General features: G+C 44.5%; 1 long non-coding RNA gene across 1 annotated transcript in view; it reads left to right on the top strand.

Moving 5' to 3' along the window:
* Positions 1 to 5,148: 5,148 nt before the first annotated feature.
* Positions 5,149 to 23,043, top strand: part of LOC109299272 — an 18,260-nt gene continuing 365 nt past the window's right edge. The window contains exons 1-3 of the long non-coding RNA XR_002097808.1: positions 5,149 to 5,241; positions 14,308 to 14,314; positions 15,526 to 15,527. This is a non-coding gene — a long non-coding RNA (uncharacterized LOC109299272). The remainder of the gene's footprint in view (positions 5,242 to 14,307; positions 14,315 to 15,525; positions 15,528 to 23,043) is intronic.

The following is a 23,043-nucleotide window of genomic DNA, read 5'->3' as shown; positions in this document are numbered from 1 at the left end:
CTCCCAGCGCCAGCTTCACAATCATGGGGCCAGTGCTGAGAAATCCTTATCTCCTAGCCTGAGCTCTGCAACAAATTCCAGGTATTGAATTTCCACTTTGGCCATGGTTATTGTGACTGGCAATTTATGGCCCATAGAGGGAACAGGATTGATATCTGGCAAGGATGTGAAGACTAAGTGGCAAAATGGATGCCCTTTGGTGTGATAAGCAACCATGACTTCTTCACTGACAGTAAGGTAGAGACTTTAAGCATTGGCTGTCTAATTGAGCTTACATACAATTTTCCCATCACAAGTAATTGCTATGGCTCTTCTGTAACTCCTCTAAAAGGAGATTCTTGATGGCGCAGAATTCTCCATGATGACTGTTCAGTAGATTGCTTCTTTCTCATTCCTGGTTGCTTATCACACCAGAGTGCATCCATTTTGCTGCTTAGTCTGCACATCCTTGCCAGATATCAATCCTGACCCCTGTATGGTTCACATAATTATTCAGCTACCTACCCCACAGATATTTGTTGTATGTTCAGTTGCTGAGGGATGGTGACAATACCTACATGAAGGACTCTTCTGCTACTGCAGCAACTTTCATATATTGAATTTCCACTTTGGCCATGGTTGTTGTGACTGGCAATTTATGGCCTTCCTGATCTTGATGCTTAGTGGGCAAGGCAAACTCACAGTTTGAATATATTTACGTATTACTAAGCTATAACTCAAGAGCCAAATGAAGACATGATTGCAGTATGGGTAGGTATGCCTTTACTAGCTCTAATCCATCTGCCCATTGTAAGAATAGTAATAGACATAGCAGCACAGGCCTCAACATATGCTAGCAATTAGAATATGACCATAGAATTCCCAGAGTATTTGTGCTCTGGTTGCTAGCACATGCTAGAAACCAGTTCCAGCACATTTTTACTGCCATTGTTACTCATTACACCTAGGTCAGAGAAATGTCTATCCATGTTGCAATTGCACTTTTACTTAGTTTTGAAGACACACTGAATGTGAATAATCCAAATCATAGATTTCAGAGATTTCATAGACAACAGAAGGGAACTCATAAAATCATTGGGTCTAGCCCCCTGCCCAAGGGGCAGCAAGTCAGCTAGGATCAAAGGATCCCAGCAAGATAAACTTCTGGATGTTTCTTTAAAGTGTCCAGAGTAGGTGCTTGCTCCACCTCTAGGAGGAGTCTGTTCCAGGCCTTGGGGGCTCAGACAGTAAAGAAGTTTTTCCTTATGCCCAGCCTAAAACGGTCTTGCAGGAGTTTGTGACCGTTGGATCTTGTCTTCCCCTGGGGTGGTCTGGTGAACATGTGTTTCCCCAGATCTTGATGTACACCCTGTATGTACTTATAGGCTGCCACCAAGTCATCCCTGAGCCAGCTCTTCTCCAGGCTGAATAGTCCCATAGCTCGCAGCCTCTCTTCGTAAGGCATGTTCTTTTCCCCTCTGATCATGTGCATGACTGTTCTCTGGGCTCTCTCAAACTTTATCACATCCTTCCTAAATTGTGGAGCCCAGAATTGGATGCAGTACTTCAGGTGTGGCCTCACTGTGTACAGCAGGAGGATGACATCCTGGGTCTGCAGGAACACACTCAGGCACACCAACAGCTGCCTAGTTGTTTGAATAAAACCTCCTTCCCACACTTGGGTATAAAGCTTCCATCATCACCAGAAAAAGGGGGAACTACCATGATTAAACAACGGTGCAAGCCAGATTTAATTGTGTTCATAAACATATTTTCTGATTATCTAACTAGATCTAGCACTGAGTATAGGATCAAAACCTATACAGCCTTTTTGCTGGTAGGAGCTGTTGCCACAAGCTAAAAACGTGCTATCCTGCTTAGCCGAATTCAAATCTGAAAAAAAAAATGAAAAGTTAAAAAATCTTGCAACAGTAACTAGGGAAATCATACAATAGTAGATTAAGGGGCATGTTGTACCACAGTTTGTTAAGCCAAGATCTTTATTGAATTCAATGATGAATTGTACTTAAAAATGCATAATATACTCCATTATCAAAACAATAAATGAATGAAAAACCAAGAAAACCAGACAGTTTAGTTTTGCTCTGAAAAGTTCACCAAGCAAACGTCAATTGCCCATCCAGCTCTAAATACTGCCTCTGTCCTATTAAACTCTTTTTATTCTTTTTTTCCCCTTTTATTTATTGCTTTGAAATGATTCTGGATTACTTTCAGTACAGCCTGTTGTAGCTTTAAGACTAAATTCCACATTCACTGGACTTGCTCTGATTTATACTAAAGTAACTAGAAGAAGAATGTCATTCTTTATAATGGCAGATTTTATTTGTGATTTGAATAGGAACAAAACTAGTTGATTTACATTTCCCTTGATTAAATGATTTATGTGCCATGTTCCAGACTACTGCAATCAAAACCGTAGACCTTATATCATTGTTCACACAGAATATTATAAGACACTGATTAAAACCTAATACAACATATAATAGAATATTGTATGATGCAATCTATCATGTAATTGAGGCTCTGATGACAAAATTATACAAAATGTGAAAGATTCATGACTGAGCTGCTGAGGTAGGATATCTTGGGTATGGCAAATATATCAGACAATTCAGCCTACTTTCATTTTGGTTCCTTCCTATTTTTCATAAATTCAGCTTGCCATCATCAAGCAAAATAAGACAGAAAAGCAAATAAAAGCAACATGGAAAAAAATCTCCTGAAGATGCTTGTTCTTTTGAATTTTCATTGTCTATCCAATAAAGTTAAGTTGTATATTTTAACTTCAATCCTGCATTACATCTATTAATAGAATATAAGGGCCTGTCCTGACGAGTGTGCACATATGGCTTGTGGCACCTCAAACCATCTGATGCGCTGCAAACCGCACATGGTAGACATGCAATAGTTCACCTGGCTGCTAATTAGCAGGGGAACCTGGTATCAAAAAACTTCTTAAAAAAGGGGTATGGCAACAGCATGCACCACCAGAAATGGAACCTGGCTAAGCAGAGCCACACTTTGGCTGCTGGCCAGGCTCTAAACGTCTGGCTCAGTGCTGTTAATGCCCTGGGAATCCCTCAGAACTCTGGGTAAGGCTGCTGAAGCCAGCACAGGTGCTGGCCCCAGCCTGCCCTACCCCACCCAGATCGATATGCTGCACACCAAAGCACACATGCAGGGATGTGCCTTTAGAAAAATAGCAGTGGTACAAATATATGCCATTATTTGTCCTATGGTAAACATGCACCCTTCCACATGTGCACTCATCAGGACATACCCTAAGGGTTCAACTAGTGTCAAGGAATATACTAATGTATCCCTCAAAAATATTTGACTCACCAGTTACAAACACTGAGCACCAAGGCACAATGTTATTTTCTTATTGAGAAATGGGAAGTAGGCAGCCAAATCATGCCCACTGCTACAAACAATGAATAAATTCAAAGTAATTATATACATGTCTGTGACTAGATAACAGAAGCACCCTTGGCTTGGTGCACAGGATAACACAGGTAAACAATGCGATTGACAATAACTACCATATACACAATGAGGTTTTGTAGTTATGACTGAGCAATGGGAAACATAAGAATTCTGAGTTCAGTACCATACTCTGTCTCAGATTACCTTGGGCAAATCTCTGCCTCAGACACTTTCTAACTTGCTTTTTTCTTTTCTTTTGTAGTTGCAGGATCTTTAGATCAAGAACTGTTGTACTTAGTATTTGCTAGCATCCTAAGACTTCAATTTCAGTTAGGGACTGTAGCTGTTATTAGAATACAAATAGCAAAGTCAACCAAATTTTTGGATGGCAAAAACAGCATATGGGGAAAAAGCTAGGCCAGGCATTTTTTTTACCTGTTGGAAAAAAATGTTCTCCTGAATTGTAGCTGCAGGGATACCTATCCTCATCACCCACTGTGGAATTGTAAGCAGCCAAAATATGAACATCAGGACTATGCTTTAAAATGTATTGCGTTGTCTCAGTGAAGCTTTGTAGCCAGTCACAACTTCAACACATCTTCCATCTTGCAGAAACCCTTTGGGTTATTATATTCCTTGATTTATTCTTTTCAATTTTATAATTATATTGAATAGGATATATATTGGATAGAACTTAATTTATATAGGAAGGGAAATACATTTATATTTTATTTCTATACATTTATACTTTGTGGCATAGAAAACTACACACCTTAGATAATTTATATAGGAACACAGATACATTTACATATTTGTATAAAAGCAAAACACTGGGAAACACACCATGAAGCGTGGTGGAAAGGCAGGTGACCAGCCTTCAGGGAGAGGCAGAAAAGGGGGTAGAGGGAGAGATGTAATTTCCCCCTCAAAACTGAGACAGCTTCTTTTGTCCAACTGGCAGGGGTGAGGCTTCCACAAGCAGCAAGTAGAGGGGAGCAGTGCCAGTGCCACTGCCTGTGCCTGAGACTGCATCCCATCCAAGACCACCAGCCATCACTACCACCACCATGACAACAAATAGCAGCACCAGCACCAACATGACAGTCTCCTCCACACCCATTTCACTTCCCATGCTGAGCCTTCCAGTGCCAGAGGAAGAACTGGATCTGGATCTAAGTGCCCTAGCAAGTGAAATTCTGGGGAAGGAGGAGGAATCATCTGAGTTTGTGCTCCACACCCCTCAAGTTTCCCCTAGAGCCAGGTATCCTTCCCCAGAAGGCACTTTGGAGGAGGTTGAGGTAGAGGTTGTGGAGCCAAGCAGCTCAGCTGAGTCTGCTTCTCCTGTTGTTGTGCCTCTGCCTGCTGAGAAGGAGGAAACTGCAGCATGCCCACTTTTACTCACCTCCAGAAGTGAGAGGGTAGTCTGGTCTGGGATCATTTTGAGCTGGTAGAGGATCCCACATACACAATCTGCCTGCACTACTGAGCCCGAACCAGTCAGAGCAAGGGAGCAAAACACATGAGCACCATGAGAACGCTATACGTCTCTGAAGGCACCAACCCCTTGCCCTTGCTTCTCATCCTGGCACCAGTGGGAGTGTGCCCAAAGGAAAGTCCCCCTCTTGCTCCAAAGCCCCCATCCCCCCAAAGCAGAGGCTAGTCACCCTGGAACAGTGAGGGAAAGGTTGACAGAAAGTGGAGCACTTTGCAAGGGTGAGTGAGATCACCCAGAGCATCAGGGAGATGCTTGCTCTAGATTGCCAGCCCTTCTCCTTAGTTGAGCAGCCAGGATTCCGGTGGCTCATGTTGCTCATCGTTCCATCCTACCACATGCCTGCACACACCACCTTCAGCAGGATGATGGTGCTTTCCTGGTATAAGGCATGAAGGGAGTACTTGAGGGAGGACCTGTGCAAGAAAGGTCCACAGGTGGCCTTACACTTCACCTCAGACATCTGGAGCAGCCAGGGTGGAGATCACGTGTACTTCTCCCTCACAGGGCACTGGTGCAATCAGTCAGGCCATCAGCGAGCTCTCTTTCAAGCTGAGGTGATGGATGAGTCCCACACTGCAACCAAGATCATGGGGGGCCATGAACCACTTGGTGCAGGGGTGACTTGTTGGGCAGGGCGAGCTCACCTGTGGGTTCATGGTCACCAACAATAGGGCCAATATGATCAAGGTGGTCCATGATGCCAACTCTGTTGGCATCCACTGTGTGGCACACTAGTTCTACCTCATGGTCCGGGACATCTTGGAGGGGGACAGGGCTTCTTCCACTGGAGTATCAAGGGGGCCAAGATGGTGTGGGACAAACAAACAGAGCTGAACGTTCCACAGCACAAGTTCATGAAGGATGTGGAGACTCTGGAACTCCACATACCTGATGCTAGAGAAGCTGCTGGAGCAATAGAAGGCCATCCAGGAGATAGCCATGCTCAGGGAGATTGGGATGGTGTGGGATACCATCTCCCAGATCTTGGTGGTCCCCAAGCCCTTCCTCAAGTCCACTGAGACCCTCAACACTGGTGATGCTCTCCTTAGCCAAGGGTCCCCATAGTGAGGGAACTTCAGAGGCAAGTGGAGAGCTTCCAGGGGACCAATATTCCTGGCTGGGGCAAGCTGCTGTTACGCAGCATACAAGCACTGGTGAGGCAATTGAAGGAGGTCATCAGGAAATGGTTTGGTCCCTTGCAGTCCAGTATGGTCCACATGCTGGCCACCATGTGTGACTCTAGGGTGAAGGGCATCATATGCAGTGGCCAAAGCCTGAATCAGTGGATGGAGGATCTGGTGAAGAGAGTCATGGAGGCATGGAGGCAGAAGGACAGAAGCAGGAGAATGTGGAAGAGGGGGATCCACTGTCCCATACTAGCACGCCATCCATTAGCCAGTCTCCTCCTCCACTACAGGCAATGCAAATGTGGGCCAAGGGCATGGCTTCTATGGTGGGGTTCAGAGGCACCAGACCCCACCATCAGGCAGGTAGCACTCAGGCCTTGGTGGCTCCTAACTTGCCAAGGATGTGGAGTCACTGTTATGCGCCCCCTTGGCCTACTGGGCAAGCCACAGCCAGATGTGGCCAGATCTGGCCATGGTTGCCCATGAACATCTGTCCTGTCCACCCATCAGTGTCCTGAGTGAGAGGGTGTTCAGAATTTCTGGGGATGTAGTGTCCCCCCACCACACCTGCTTGTATCCTGGTTTGGTGGAACAGCTGGTGTTCCTCAAGGTAAACCTCCCGCTGCTGGGCTTCCCCAAGCTCCAGGTGCAGATGGAGCTCTGTCTGCACCTATTTCCTTTTCTCATTTTTTAAAAGCCATGGAATGCCCCACTCTCAGAGCTGAAAAGTGTTTTGTAAATTCCCTTTTAGGACCAGGCCTGAGAGACTGGAGACTGAGTGGGGTTTTTTGTGAGGAATATGCCCCCACAGGTAGTTGGGTATTCTCGTCCTTGATAGATTCTGGTCTGTGGTTTGTGGGGGTACTGGATACTGTTGACAGGTTTTGTATTTTGAGCTGTAGGAAGTTAGTTTTAGTTTTGGTGATGAGATTAGGTTAGCAAGGTTCAGTGCTTGTTTGTATTTACTAACCACTTTTCAGAGCTGGGCCTATGAACTGCATTTCATCAACCTCCTAGGTACAGAAAGTCATGGACTTTCTCTAGACATTGGATTTATGACACACTACAACCTGCTGCACATTTGACTCCCCATATACCTCTTCACTTTTACCTGTGATGCTACCCTTTTCCACCCACCCCAGACTGTCCCTCACCCCCTGATGTCTCCATTCCCATTTTCACTGACTGGCTTTCTTGCCTGCATTGCATGCTAGCCTCTGGCTTCTTTACTATTCCTTCCATCCAGGAACTGCACACACAGAGACCAACTGTAGGTGCTTCCTTAGCCTGACAAAGTTTTTCAGCCTGAAAGCTTGCTAAGATATATTTCTCTAACTATTCAGGGTTTTTTTCATAATAAACACATAAACATAAAAACACAACATAACCCATCACACACCACAAGTAACACATCATTAATATTTCCAAAACAACATCTCTATTTCTACCATTCAATTCTTTTATAAAAATTCTCATTTCATTAACCATAAGCCCCTAAGCCCCATCGGACAATCAAGGAAAACCCCTCTCCATAAAATCAAAACACAACCCCTCATTGCCCTGGCTTTCTTTAACTATTCATATGGTCTACTAAAGGATACCAAATTGACCCAAAGGACCTTATCTGACAGTGCCATGTCCTTAGACCAACACTTCTATCACCTGTCCCCAGTCTGGAAGGATGCAGGGCCCTGAGCACATCTAAGCCCCAGGGCTGGGGCTGGCAGCTAGAGTTCTTTGGCAGCTGCTGGAGAAGAAGCTTCTGCGGGAAAGGAAAGAAAGGCTCTAGTCTATGACAGTTTGGCTGCCTGAGAAGCTAGTGCTACTGTGCTGCAGTGCACTGCAGTGCTTACCTGCTGTCATTTAAAGTGGTGGACCAGACTGAAGCTGTAGGGGAGGAGACCTCATTGGGCACACTACCATGTCATGTAGAGGCCCCAGCACCAGTGAGGGTGTACCTTACCACACACAGTGTCACCCATGTCATCAGTTTTACTTGTCAGCAGCCTGAGGTGCAGTTTCCCAGAAATCCCTGCACCTACGTCCTTGAAAACTAGCAAGCTCCATGTCCTCAGAAGGGACTACCATACCTGCAGTTTTCACCCTCCTGTGCCGTAACACACACACGTACATGAGTTTTGCTCATCTGTAGCTTAAGGTGCAGTTTCCCAGACAACCCTCTATTTATATCCTTGAAGGTTGGCAGGCTTCATGGCATCAGGAGGGGCTACCATCTCTGCAAGGTTCATCTGAATCAGGCAAGAAATGACAAAGTTATAGGCAGTTTTTTCCTTCCCCGTTATAGCCTATGGGTGAAACATCGAAACAGTGTCAAAACAGTGAAACAATTTTGACAAAACAAAATAGAACAGCGGCTTCAAAATTAGAGGAAACTCAAAACGAACACTGTTTCACTGAAACACCAAAATAGAAGTCAAAATGGAATGGTGCTCTTTCACACAGCCCTAATGAACGTGTTAAATGGAAAACAAAAAAGCAAAAGGCCTCTTAAGCACTGGTTTAGCTTCCATAGTAGATGCACTTTCAGCTATTTTTCCTCCATGATGCCTTATGTGCCCCCTCTGTTCTGCCAGCTAATGCTCTCAATAGTTGATATAGAGATTGGGTGTTTTAGCAGCATTATGCCATATGGTACCAACACTTTTAAGTAGAACTCAGCAATGAAATCAGTAGGACATTCTGCATAAAAAATATATTTGATGTCGCCTTTTAACTTTAATATGCCATGAGCCAAATTCTTTCATTCAGCAGATGTCCAGGTTGCTTAATCAATGAGAAGCCTGTGTAAGCATCTTGTAGCAGAATTTAACCTTATACATTTGGTTCCAATGTGCTAATAAAGTTCTAGTGACGGGCAGCAGCCAAATACTTTTTTCTTGATAGCTTAGCTTTTCTTAATTCCATTTTTTTTTGGATGTTGCAAATGACATATTTGGACATGTATTTTGACATGTGTTTTGGATTTTTCTTCTTAGGCTTCAATTCTGTGCATTTTGTTTCCCTTTTTATTTTTGTTATTATTTTTTATTTTGGCAATTCCCCAGAAAAAAAATTGCCTTCTGATCTGAATTGCTATGACCTGCCACATTATTCTAAAAGAAAAAGTGAGAATATGAAAAGAAATAAAAACCAAAGGAGAACCAAAAGATTCCTTTCCTTCTAATTTTCTATCACATTTATTGATATTAATTAAGTACACATGCTATCTATGATCATTGTTCCTTTGGGAATGTTATTAATATGTTTATGCAGCTATTACCACATGCAAAAGTTTTGTTGCATCACTAATACACTGTCTTTCTAATTTACTGATCTGAGAGAAGCATATAAAATGTTAATTTTCTAGTCATTTAAAGATGTTCAATTAATGACATTAACTGTATAATCTGTCAGGTCAGACCAGCCCAGGTCTGCTACTGTTATAACAGTATATGATACTACCTGCAGCTGTCAACACAGAGTTGGGCAGTGGGGAATAGCCTAGCAACCTCTATGGTGCCAATGGTTTTGGGCAGAGGAGCAACTTATAGATGGGTACTAGTCCTTACCCCTGGTGGAGGAAATGCCACCAGAAGGCGAGTGCCATGGCAGGGTGGAATGGGGTCTCCAGTCTTGGCTGGCAACCAGTCTAGGAGTGCAGCCCCAAAAGGCAGATGGATTAAAGATTTTCATACAGGCAGCTCCTGCAGCCAAGCTGGTTCCAGATGATCTGTTAGGATCAATCAGCTAGGCTTAGAAGGGGACATTGATACATAGACAACTCAAGTGTCTCCCTATCAACTGCCCAGGCCATTGCAGACTAAACTGAATTAAGTAATTAACAGGACACTGCATCTTTGCAACTTGCATGGGCTCCACAGAAGGGGGCAGTCATGGGTCATAAGCTCAGCTCAGTTGCTATAGTGACCTGTGGCATTCTAGTCTTTTGTTAGTGAGAGAAATGAATTGTGTTGTACTGGTCAGCCACCACCCACCTTAAACTGGGCAGCCTCCAGCTAGTAAGGTTCTGACCCACCATTGTCTGCCTGCCTCACTTGGTGTGTGGGGCTAAACCAAAAGTCAAAAAACAAATGGCAAATCAAGCACCAGGAAACAAGAAAAGAAACCTAAAAACCTGCTGGCTAAGAAGCTGGAATGCAGAACTATGTGTCCTAGCAAGAATGACAATTTATAGATGATGGACAATGTCCAGAAGACTTAATTGATTGATTGAGAACTTAGCATTGACATTGCAGCCCTGCAGGAGACAAGATTGGCCAATGCATGTTCTATTTCTGGAAAGGCAGCAGTGCAGAAGATACTCACCTACATAGAGTTGGATAAGTAGTTTGCAACACGTTGGTCAAAGCCATCAAGACCCCCATTGGAACATCAGATCATGTCATCTCACTCAGGCTATAGAGGTCAACTGACAGTTTTGTTAACATCCTTAGCCCCTAGGCACCAATTTCTTAGACAAATTCAGATAATAAAGGTAATTTCAAGATGCCCTGCACCAAGTCATTGCACACCTACCATCAAATGATAGATTTCCCCTCCTAGGGGACTTTAATGTTTAAGTAGGCACAGATCATGATTCTTGGCCAACCTGCCTGGGACATTATGGCATCGGAAAAATGAATGAAAATGGCCAATGACTTCTTGAACTCCTTAAAGCACCTATGTATTAGGGCTGTGCAAAGCTTTGGTAGCTGATTTGATTCGGAGGAGATTCGTCCTGATTCGGTGGCCAAATCTCCAAATCCAAAATTGAATCAGGAGACCCATTAAAAGGGCTGAATCAAACAGAAGCCTCCAAATTTATTCAGAGGAGATTCAGAAAAGATTTGGAGATTCAGAAAGCAGGAATGCAGGAACAGAAACTGAGAAAAGGGATGGGGAAGAAGAGGGGAAAGACTGCTCTGATATTGATACCCGTAGCTGGCCAGTGACAGTGATCTTTTCCTTAGTTCCCTTCCAATTGCAGTACACTGGGGGAGGGACATAGACAGAACATATAAGTCTGTCTATGAAGTGATCTTGTGAGCTGTTTGTCTCTGGGACCAGCAGCATCTGAAAGACTCTGGCTTGCTATCTAGTCTCTTGGCAGCCAGCTAGTCTCTCCTTCTGTGGTTTCCTTGACAGTGTGTCATCACTGTGCAGGAAGTCACAACATGTGTTATAGACACGCACACATTTTGCAGCACACCAAACATTATGAAGTATGCTGGAAAGGCAGGTCTTCTGGCAAAAGAGGGAAAGGGGGCAGAGGGAGAGCTGCAAGTCCTCCCCTCCCCCCAAAAGCATATTTCCTGGCAGCGATGAGTCTTCTGCTGCTAGTGGGAGCAAGGAGGTGGGAGCAGTGTCTGCATCTGCACCACCTGCACTAACATCAGTAATAACCACCAGCATGACATTCTCCACCCCAATTTCAGTTCCCAGCATGAGCCTTCCAGTGCCAGAGGAGGAGCCAGATATGAAAGCAGTGGAGCCGAGTGCCACAGCTAATGAAATTCTGGGAAAGAAAGGTAAATCTGAGTTTGTGCTCTACATCCTCAAAGTTCCCCTAGAGGCAGGTGTCTTCTGGAAGGCACTTTGGAGTAGGTTGTGAGGGCAGGTGGCTTAGCTGCTCCTGTTGTTGTGCCTCTGCCTGGTGAGGAGGAGCATAAGGCAGGATCCCCACCATCAACCAAGAAGTGGGGGGTAGTGTAGTTTGAGATCACTTTGAGGTGGCAGATGATCCCAGGTATGCTACCTGCCAGCACTGTCAAAAGCAGATCAGCTGGGGCAGGACATGAAACTTCACTACCATAGCAATGCTGCTGCATCTCAGGAGGCAGCACCCCCTTGCCCTTGTTCTTCTTCAGCCTGACACCAGTGGGTCCCCAAAAATAAGTTCCCCTCTTGCTCCAAAACCCCTATCCCCCAGTAGCAGAGGCATGCCACCCTTTACCAGTGGGGCAAAGGCAGAGACAAAGGGGAGTGAGTGTATTCCCAAGGTGAGAGAAGTCACCCGGAGCATTGGGGAGATGCTTGTTTGGATGGACAGCCCTTCTCCTTTGTTGAGCATCCATGGTTCAGGTGGTTCATGACACTCATGGCCCCTTCCTACCAAGTTCCTGCATGCACCACCTTCAGCAGGATAGCAGTGCCCTCCCTGTATAAGGCATGCAGGGAGCACTTGACGGAGGAGCTGTGGAAGGTAGTTTCACACTTCACCTCGGACATCTGGAGTTACCAAGGTGGAGATCATGCCTATCTTTCCCTCACACGGCACTGGTGTGATCAATCAGGGCATCAGTGAGCTCTCCTTCAAGTGGAGGTGATGGATAGGTCCCACACAACAAGTGAGCTCACCCTGCCCAATTAAACCACCCCTGCATTATGAGGTTCATGACCACCAACAATGGGGCCAATATAGTCAAGGTGGTTCATGATGCCAGCATCAGAAGAGATGCTACCATTTGTTGAAGCCAATAATACAGCCTACCTGAAACACAACCAGTATTCAGCAGGGTATTCCAAGGCATCTTAGTTCAGGTTCTCAAGTGCAGAAAGGCTAGCTTGCTACCACATCTTCATCACCTCCTAGTATGCTGCTGGAATGAAGGTCAAGTACCCCAGGACATGCATGGCACTAGCATTGCTGTCTACAAGAACATGGGAGACAAGGGTGACTGCGACAACTATAGGGGCATTTCTTGCCTTGGTGCCACAGGCAAGGCTTCTGCTAGAGTCATCTTGAGATGCCTGCAACAATTTCTTCACTGTGTCTACCCAGAATCATAGTGTGGATTCAGAGCAGGGAGATCAACAGTGGACATGATATTCTCCTTACACCAACTGCAAGAAAAATGAAGAGAACAAAATAAGCCATTGTACGTAGCATTTGTTGACCTGATAAAAGCCTTCAGCAGAGCAATTTTGTTCAAGGTCCTGGTAAAGATTGGATGCCCCCCAACATTACTCAGCATGATATGCTCCTTTCATGAAAACATGCAGGCCACAGTTCAGTTTGATGGATCAGTCTCTGCAAGTTTGAGATGAAGAGAGTGTAGACTGAAACAGGGTTGTGTTCTGGCACCCACACTCTTTGGGATATTCTTTTCTATGCTGCTGCACTATGCTTTTGATGGCTTGGAGGGAGGCAGGATCATGGGGCAAACTCTACAAACTATCATATCTTAAGGCCAAGACAAAAAGTAAGGCACATACTAGGGAGCTTCTTTTTGCTGGTGATGCTGTACTCACCACGCATGAGAAAGGCAAACCAGAGATATTCATGAATCACCTCTCCCATGCTTGCAGGATATTTTACCTGGCCATCAGCATCAAGAAGACTGTGGTCCTAGAACAGGGGGTCTGCCAGTCACTATTTATCAGCCTTGATAACATACCTCTAGAAACTGTGAACATGCTCTGCTACCATGGATCCACAGTCAGCAACAACCCATCACTGGATGAAGAGCTAACGTGTGCTCATTGGAAAAAGCAGCTGAAACTTTGAGTAAGCTCTCCATATGAGTCTGAAGCAATGCAAAACTCACAATCAGAACCAAGCTGCTTCTGTACAAAGCCTACATCCTTAGTGTCCTTATGTATAGCAGTGGGAGATAGTCAACATATGTGTATTAAGAAGAGTAGATGAAAAGCTTCCACCTACAGTGTTTACCATGCATCCTTGACATCATGTAGCAAGGCAGAATCATGGACACAGAGGCTATCACCAAAGTCAAACTTCCAACCATCAATGCACTATTCAAACTATGGCATCTAAGCCAACTTGGCCATCTTCATAGGATGGAATATGGGAGCATCCAAAAGGACTGCAATCCAGCTTCTCAGCCAGAAGGTTTTAAGGTTTCTTTTCTTGTTTACTTGTACTTGATTTGAAATTTGTTTTTGTTTTTTACTTTTGGTCTAGCCTCACACGCCAAATGAGGCAGGCAGACCATGTCAGGTCAGCACCTTACTAGCTGGGGGCTTCCCAGCTTAAGGTGATGCTCCCAAAGGACTGGCTTTTTACTGTAGCATCTATATGGGCAAATTACAGGTGGGGAGAGAAAAATAAGGTGCCCAAAATTGTGCTTCAAAGATGTTGGCAAGCAGAATGTGAAGGCTTTTAGAATTGACTCAAGCCTTTGGGAGGCCATACTAGGAGACAGGACAGAGTGGTCCTCCCTTCTGAATCATGGAGTCCAATATCATGACAAGAAATGGTCACTTGACTTATTCCAAAAACTTGACCAAATGAAACAGCCTGTCAGTACAGGCTGTTTCCCTAATGCCATGTACTCCTGTGATGACTGTGGCAGGAACTGCAAATCTAACATTGGTCTTCACAGCCACAAGAGAAAAATGCATCACTACTTAGTAGAATAGCTGGAATATCTACTGTCACTGCTGATGAATGTGTGTCAGAAAACTCTATAATGACTGTTACTGCACATACAGATAGTATAAGATGTTTTTTACTATGTAACTTTTAAATATTTTGTTTAAATAAAAACCAATTTAGATATTTCACTTACTACTGTGTCATGACCTCTGAAATATGTTGATTTTTTAATGGTACCACTATAAATTTATTTTTTTCCTTAATATTTCATCTTTGCCTGATACACAGAAGTGAACAGAGTCCACATTCATTTCTTCTCATATCAGATACTTGAAACTTGGTGTCCTTGATTTTTTATAGTTTTAGGGTAAAAAACAGGAGACTGTACACAAAACTTGCTCAATCATGCACGTATACTACTCTAAAATCACCTTATAACAGTAATCCCTACCTTCAAAGATGAGGACTTGTTACCACCAGCTCAAATGTAGTCAGATACAGAGGATAGTTTAAATAGCATCGTACCTGTGATATGTGATGTATTTATTGGACTATAAACTATATTAGGAGGTTGCCTGATGTTGCTTGAATTACGATATAAGCTAATATGAACTGGGTATGATGATGATAATTTGGAGACTTCCTTTCTATACAAAGAACAAACCCTTTAATCTATTTATTTCCTTACCATGTTGTTTCCTAGGACGTTCCAAGAGAATACGTATGATATTTGGGAAACACCATATTCGTGCTTACAGAAGGTAGATAGATATACATAACACTCTACCTCAGTGACAGTTCTTATGATGTATCTTTTGGTTATTTCAATGACCCTTCTTTAGTTTTAGAGTTAGAGATATACTCTGGATGTATATATCTCCTGTTCTCTACCACATAACATATGATAGCAGTATTCATCAGGTACAGTACTTAACAATTCATTTTCCACTTTGCAGCATGATGGAAGTAACTGTATAATCAACTACACAAACATATAATTAAATTCTATTATCTGCAATTAGGTAGCAGGAACATTTTAACAGCTCAATTTAAACTTGATTAAACAGCAATTTTAAAATACCAATAACATTAAAAAAAGTTGATTTGCATTCTTGAAAAGAACAAAACTGGCCTTAAAGTTGTTTGTTTGTTTTTAACTATTATTAGAAATTTGATTTTTAGATAGGCAGATTAAGTACCAAAACCACAGTTTAAAACTTGCAGTGAACTTTGTAGACACATATGGCTTCTGGCTTCCTGGATTTCATTACCAGATCAGGGCCAAAGATGGACAAACTCAGGTAGCTTTGAGACACAGCCTCTCAAAAAGTATTATAAGCTTTCACAATTCATTTTCACAGATCCACTATCTAAAAAACAGATTTTTCCCCATTAAGTTTAAATGTGGCTACCAAAGAAATATATTGGAGACAGCTAAACCTGTATATATTTAAATGAAAGGTATTTTATTAAAGTATTTCTGGTATGAAGGGTAGTAGTATTATTCATAACAAAATAAACCATGCTACAAATTTACTGAGTCACTATTATTATATGGTATAGATGACTTGTGGAAAAGTAAAACAATTTAATCTGAAATAACTGAGTTTTACATTTTGCAGGAGTTTTACATTTTGCAGGATTCCAAAAGAAAAAAAGTATGATCATATAACTGGTCAAGAAATTTTGCCACTCAAAAGGTAAAGAAAAACTAAGTAAGCCTTTAAAACTAACTACATTCTCAGTTAACAGGATATGTGTTTACGGGTGCCTATCATTAAATGAACTTTGGATGATATATACATTAAGCAACTAGACTGTGCACTAGCTTATCTAAAATGGGAAAGGGACTCTTATATTTACAGCAAAAACTGACCAGTCAAAGGCAGAGTGAAGAAAGGCATATACTCAACTCAATAAAATTTATCTTTGTAAAAAAATAAAAACCTTCTTTCCTAGTTAGATAAAATCAAACTTCATCAGATGCTGCCAGAATGGCCACTTTTAGGTTTTCAGCTGTGTTTATGGGTCAGAATTAAAGGTCCAGCTCTTGAAACATATGATGGGAGTTGGAGAAATATAAGAGGACTGTCCGTTACAAAAGCAGGCCAACAGGGTTTATGCAATATGTAACTAATGGCCCTGGCAGATGTCCCTTTATCAAGCAACAGGCAATATTACTCAGTAGAAACTGTCATGCCATATATCTTGCTTCTCATTCAAAGGACAAGTTACCCAGAAGATACAAAGGTATCTTGGGAACTTGTTCTGTTAGTGCTCACTGGCAAGAGGAGCTGGAAAGCTGCTGGCAGGGACTGAAAATTCCTCTCTGGAGCTGTGTTGAGAATGAGAAGTCAGCCGGGCTCCTCCTGGGTGAAAAAGCTGCTCTCAACCCTTGTGCAGATGGGGTAGACCTGTGTAAAAGTGTGGGAGGACACAGTGGGACAGAAGTGGCAGGGCTCAAACTCTCCAGGGACCTTATGACGTGCTTTTGTGTATATGCTTGTCCCGCCCACAGATTTCTGAACAAAATTCCTCCCCCATCTCTGGGACACATATATCAAGTCACTTGAGTGTTTGTCTACACCCTGGGTTTCACAGAGGTGCTAATGGCTTCTTAAAGAAGCAGCCTTGAAGGCAGGTTGAAGAGAGTGAGGAGGCTCAGTGAGTCTTGACATCTCCTGCTACTGCACCCTGTGGTAGCAGTTAAGAATGAGTCTCCTTACATTAAGGAGAAGGGGAGGGGGAGGGGTCAAGTAAGCAAGCAAGCAAGCAAGGGTGCACACACAAGCAATCTACCCTGGGATGCTGGAGGACGTGGATAAATATTGTCGCCCTACATGTAACATGCCACACATTTAAATTAAAGCTTGATAGAAACTAGCTGTAAAGATGGTTTACATTTTTCAAGTAATATGTTTGTAATTCATTGGTCATTTTTGACTCAGTGGCCATTTTACTGTGTGATAATTACTTTGCACATGTAGCATGTCTAATTTTATTGTGCAATTAAATAATTAATTGCACAATAAGTATAACATGCGCCAGGGGGCTTTAGCTACACATATGCCCTTAAAACCTGTGGTCTGTGCAGGGTGCTGTTCAGAATGTTCAGCATAGCCTCTGCTAAGGCTTTGAAAGGTACTTATAGCCAAAATACTGAATGCACTTTGAAAAACAAAACCTTATGCTGGAGAATAATCTAGGGCAAGTATGGATAAACTTGCACAATCTTAACATCTCGTGTTGCTTTTTGACCTAATCTAGTTTGCCTATCTATTTCCTTGTATTTATCTTGAAATGAACATTAGGTACTTCGCAATCTGCTTAAATTCAAAACATGTCACCATTCCTCAGATTCTTAGTGGTTTAATGGCAACATCAGGATGCATCAGCATTCCATTAGATTAAGTCTCAGGTGGTGCATCTTCACAAGATGCATTAATGTGCATTACCCTAAGTTAATACTCATTACATCTACATGTGTGCATCCTTAATGCACATTAACTTAGGATAATAATGTCTAAATCTGATACCTGAAAATGCAGATATCAAATTTAGGCATGATTAGTTAATGCGTATTAACGAGTGGGTAGATGTGACCTGGCACTAATTTTAGTTCCAGGTCTCCTGTGCTGCTAGGGTCTGGCCTGAGCCTATTCCCAGGTAACATCCAGGGGCTGGGGTGCTGGGCACTTTCCCCGTGGCCCTTCCCCCCCTAACCCCACCCCATGTCCCCCACTCTCAGCTTGAAGACCTAAAATATTCTAAATAGTTTTCCCCTTGTATAGAGTTCCCCCCTTGTATAGAGTTCCCCCCCTTTGTAAATGGGGGGTTTTTTGTTGGTGGGTGAGGAGGGTGGTGGAAAGACTCTGTTGGTTGAGAGGAGGAGGGGGTTCTGTTTGTTCAGAGGGGAAGGGAGAAGAGTTGGGGTTGGATGTTGTGAGGGTAATAAAGGTTTTTTGTTTCACCCATGTGCATGTCCTGAGAGTGGTGCTGTGTGTGGTCCAGGGGTAAGGGGGGTATGCATGGTGGGGCAGGCAGGCTAGAGCTGGAAGTACAGGAGAAAGGGGTTGGGCAGGGCCTCCTGCAGCCAGTGCCCTAGCCCCCGTTGGTGGGTGCATGGCTGTCTTGGGGCCTGGGTGGAGTGGGAGCCTGCTAGGGTTAGCAGGGCCAGCACCATGGACAGCAGGTGACTGGTTGTCACTGGCTGGGGCTGGGCTTGAGCAGCAAGGTGCTGGGCGTCACTGACAGGGGAAGGGGCAAGGCAGTCCTGACACAGGGAGGCAGGGTGGGCAAGGAGGGAGCTGCTGTGTGGTGTCCCTGTGCTGGGCACATGGTTTCTGGGCAGGGAAGGGGCTGGCTAGGGATTAGAGTTTTCCAGATGGCTGCCAGGTGCTGGCAACTGGGTCTGGCTTCAACACAGCTGGCAGCCATGTGGCCAGAGTCTGGAGCTCCCCTCAGGGGCCACAGAGGTAAGTGTCAGGGTTTCAGGGACTTGGGATTAAATTTAGTGCCAAATCTCTGCACTTGTAGACGCCTGCCAAAAATCATTTAATGCGTATTAATCCAATGCACATTAAATGTAGTCATGCTTAAATGCATGTGTAGATATGCCCAAATAGTATTAATATTGTTATATCAATTTGGAAGCAGATTGCTTGCTTTTTCCTGGTTTTTAGCATACTGGTTTTTCAGTGTTTGCTTCATGGTGTTGTAGGCTTACAAGAATTTGTATAATCTTTTAATTCATCATTCTAACTTAAACTTTCACTTCATGAAAATACCCAGTATATTTATATACTAGCAATGATGTATGGTAACACATGCCCTATGTGGAAAACAAACATTCTTAGCATACAAAATTATTAGCATCTGCTTCTCATATGTATTTGTAAATTATATGGCTTTTTTGTAAGAAACACTGGAACTAAGCATTATTAAACTTTTAAAATAACCACTATCTCCTAGACTTGCGAGATTAAAAAACAAAAATAAAAAACAAAACCCTATAAATGGCAGCATTCTGACTGGGGCATTAGCATGCAAAATACATCAAGTTTTACTGGAGATGCCATTTATTCACCAGTTTTCCTCCTGTACTAAGATTTGCTTGACTACTGCATTGTTACACTTCTCAGAAACCAATCACTGAATAGAGCAGGAATAAGTCATTGTAACAGCAGACCCATCTTACTCATTACAGGCTGTGTCTACATGTTCATTTAAGTGTGACTAAATTTAATGTGCATTAGGACTTGGCACTAAAGTTAGTTGCAAGTACCTGCAATCCAGGCCCTTCTCTCCCGGGAGGCAGAAGATAGACCACTGTCTCCCTCCAGGCCAAAGGAGGACTCTGGGACCTCCCACTCTGTCCAGTCAAGGGGATGGACCAAGGTGGTCAAGGGCCCTAAGGCCCGCCGCACCAAGGCCTGTGCCCCGCTGGAGCTTAGCAACAGGTATACACCTCTTGCTGCTCCAGCAGAGCCTGCTGAGTTGCCAGCTCCCACAGGCAACACGGGCTCAACTGCAGCTACTGCCCCCGCTCTCCCCAAGACAAAATGTAAGGTGTTTGTCATGGGAGACTCCATCCTGAGGGGGACTGAGGGGGCAATCTGCCGCTCCAACCCCTTAGCTGCTTCCCAGGGGCCCGCATCCAAGACGTTGCAAAGAAAACCCCTAAGCTCCTCCAGCTCACAGAATACTATCCCATGCTCCTTATTCATGTGGGCACCAATGACACAGCTCGGAGTGCTCCCAGCCAGGCTGTGAGGTGCTACAGGGATTTGGGAGTGGGGCTAAAGGGTCTGGGAGCACAGGTGGTGTTCTCGTCGATCCTCCCAGTCTCGGGCTATGGGCTGAGGAGGGAGAACAGAATCCACGTAGTGAACCAAAGACTGCGGTGCTGGTGTCATTGGGAAGGCTTTGGCTTCTATGACCACAGCCCGCTCTTTGGCAAGAGAGGCAGTGAGCTGCTGGGAAGAGATGGCCTCCACCTCTCTCCCCTGGGGAGGAGGCTCTTCTCAGCCAGACTGGCTGATGTGCTCCACCAGGCTTTAAACTAAGTGTGCTGGGGGATGGGGGGACTACCACCACTGCTGGCCCACTGAGCAACCCTTGCAAAGCCAGCAGGCCAAGGCACATAAGGGAGCCCACCCCTGCCCCAGCCCTGGGGCAATCTGTGGGCAAGGCAAGAGCCCCCAAGAGGACACTTGTCTGCCTGTACACAAATGCCAGTAGCTTGGGGAATAAGCAGGAGGAGCTCATCCTCTGGCTTAATGCAAATAATTATGATGTGATAGAGATAACAGAAACCTGGTGGGACTCCACCCATATCTGAACCATGGGTATAGATGGCTATATCCTGTACAGGAGGGATCATGTAGATAAAAGTGGTGAGGGTGTTGATCTCTATTTTAAGGAAAGCTACGCATCTCTGCAAGCTGATATTGATGACCAGGGTGGATGACTGGAGACCCTCTGGGTTAAAATCCATGGGGAACACGGTACAGGGGACACAATGGTGGGAGTCTACTACAGACCTCCCACCCAAAGTCAAGAGCTTGACCAGGAGTTCGCCCAGGAATTGGCTGAGGCTGCATGCTCCAGAACCATGGTTGTCATGGTTGACTTCAATTACTCGGACATCTCATGGGAAGACCACTCAGCAAAATCTGAGTGGTCGCAAAGCTCTCTCTCATGTGTGGATGACCTCTACCTAACTCAAGAAGTCTATGGGCCAACGACAGGTAAAGCACTGCTCGACCTGGTACTGGCTACTGGAGATGACCTAATAGGTGACCTAGTGGTCCATGGGAAGCTGGGTGACAATGTCCACAAGGTGATCACCTTTACCATCCACCATAAAGTTGGCAAGTCAATCAACAACACAGAAGTCCTTGATTTCAGGAAAGCCGATTTTGACAAGCTCAGGAGGTTTGTCAGTGAGGCCCTAAGGGACCATGACCCCAGGGAGAGGGGAGTTCAAGAAGAGTGGTTGCTTCTCAAGGGAGTGATCCTCAATGCACAAGGTAATTCTATTTCATCTCAGAGGAAAGGTAGCAAGAGGGCACAGCAGCTTCCCTGGCTCTCCAGGGATCTAGCAGACCTCCTGAGGCTAAAAAGAAAGGCCTACAAAGAATGGAGGATGCGACTCACCGCCAAGGAGGAATATTCTGCACTGGTCTGGTCCTGCAGGGAGCAAACCAGGAAAGGCTGCAACTGAACTCCAACTAGCTTCAAGCATCAAGGACAATAAAAAGTCCTTTTTCAGATACGGGGAGCTGGAGGAAAAGCAAGGGCAACATTGGACTCCTGCTGAACAAGATGGGGCAACTGACAACTGACACCCAGGAAAAGCCAACCTATTAAATGGGTATTTCACGTCGGTCTTTTATCAATCCCATGGGACAACCATGCCCACCCATGGGACAGGGCAATCCAGGTGAGGGAGATCCCCTGCCCTCCATTAATGCTGAACTTGTGACAGAACCTCTTGAGAAGCTGGATAGCTTCAAGTCAGCTGGCCCTGACAATCTACATTCCAGGGTACTCAAGAAGCTGGTGAGCATTGTAGCCCAGCCTCTGGCACGGATCTTTGAAAACTCCTTGAGCTCTTGTGTAGTGCCCAAAGACTGAAATTAGGCCAATGTGGTGCCTGTCTTCAAGAACGGGAGGCAAGCGGATCTGGCGAACTATAGGCCCATCAGCCTGACTTATATCCCAGGAAAGATGTTAGAAAAGTTCATTAAAGAGGCCATCCTTAATGAACTGGCTTACGCCAACATCTTAAGGCCAGCACGGGTTTGTTGCTGGTAGGTCTTGTTTGACCAAACGCATTTCCTTCTATGACCAGGTGAGCTATCACCTGGACAAGGTAGAAGAGATTGATGTCATATATTTTTACTTCAAAAAAGCCTTCAATGTGGTATCCCATGATCACCTCTTGGCAAAACTGGCCAATTGTGGGATTGGGTCCACCACAATCTGCTGGCTGGGAAATTGGCTCCGTGGTCAGACCCAGAGGGTAGTAATCGATGGAAGTCACTCATCATGGTGTCCCGAGACCAGTGGGGTCCCACAAGGCTCTGTCCTTGGACCCATATTGTTCAACATCTTCATTAATGGTGTGGACATTGGAGTCAGGAGCGGACTGGCCAAGTTCGCCAATGACACCATACTTTGGGGCAAAGCATCCGCACCAGAAGACAGGCGAGTGATCCAGGCTGACCTGGACAGGCTCACCAAATGGATGGACAAGAACCTGATGATATTTAACACCAAAAAATGTAAGGTTCTCCACCTTGGGAAGAAAAACCTGCAGCATCCTTATAGGCTCGGCAGTGCTACACTGGCTAGCACTATGGAAGAAAGAGACTTGGGGGTCATCATTAACCACGAGATGAACATGAGCCTGAAATGCAATGCTGCAGCTAGTAAAGTGACCGAAATGCTGACTTGCATCCATAGTTGTTTCTGAAGCAAATCCCAGGACGTCATTCTCCCTTTGTACTCAGTCTTGGTGAGGCCGCAGCTGGAGTCCTGTGTCCAGTTTTGGGCTCCACAATTCAAAGAGGATGTGGAGAAGCTTGAGAGAGAGTCCAGAGAAGAGCCACACGCATGATCAGAGGTCAGGAAAACAGACCTTACGACGACAG

The sequence above is a fragment of the Gavialis gangeticus genome, unplaced genomic scaffold (assembly GCF_001723915.1).
Source record: "Gavialis gangeticus isolate Ggan-Ray unplaced genomic scaffold, GavGan_comp1, whole genome shotgun sequence".
Lineage (NCBI taxonomy): Eukaryota > Metazoa > Chordata > Crocodylia > Gavialidae > Gavialis > Gavialis gangeticus.
The sequence above is the reverse complement of the archived record's forward strand: the minus strand, read 5'-3'. Positions and strand labels throughout refer to the sequence as shown.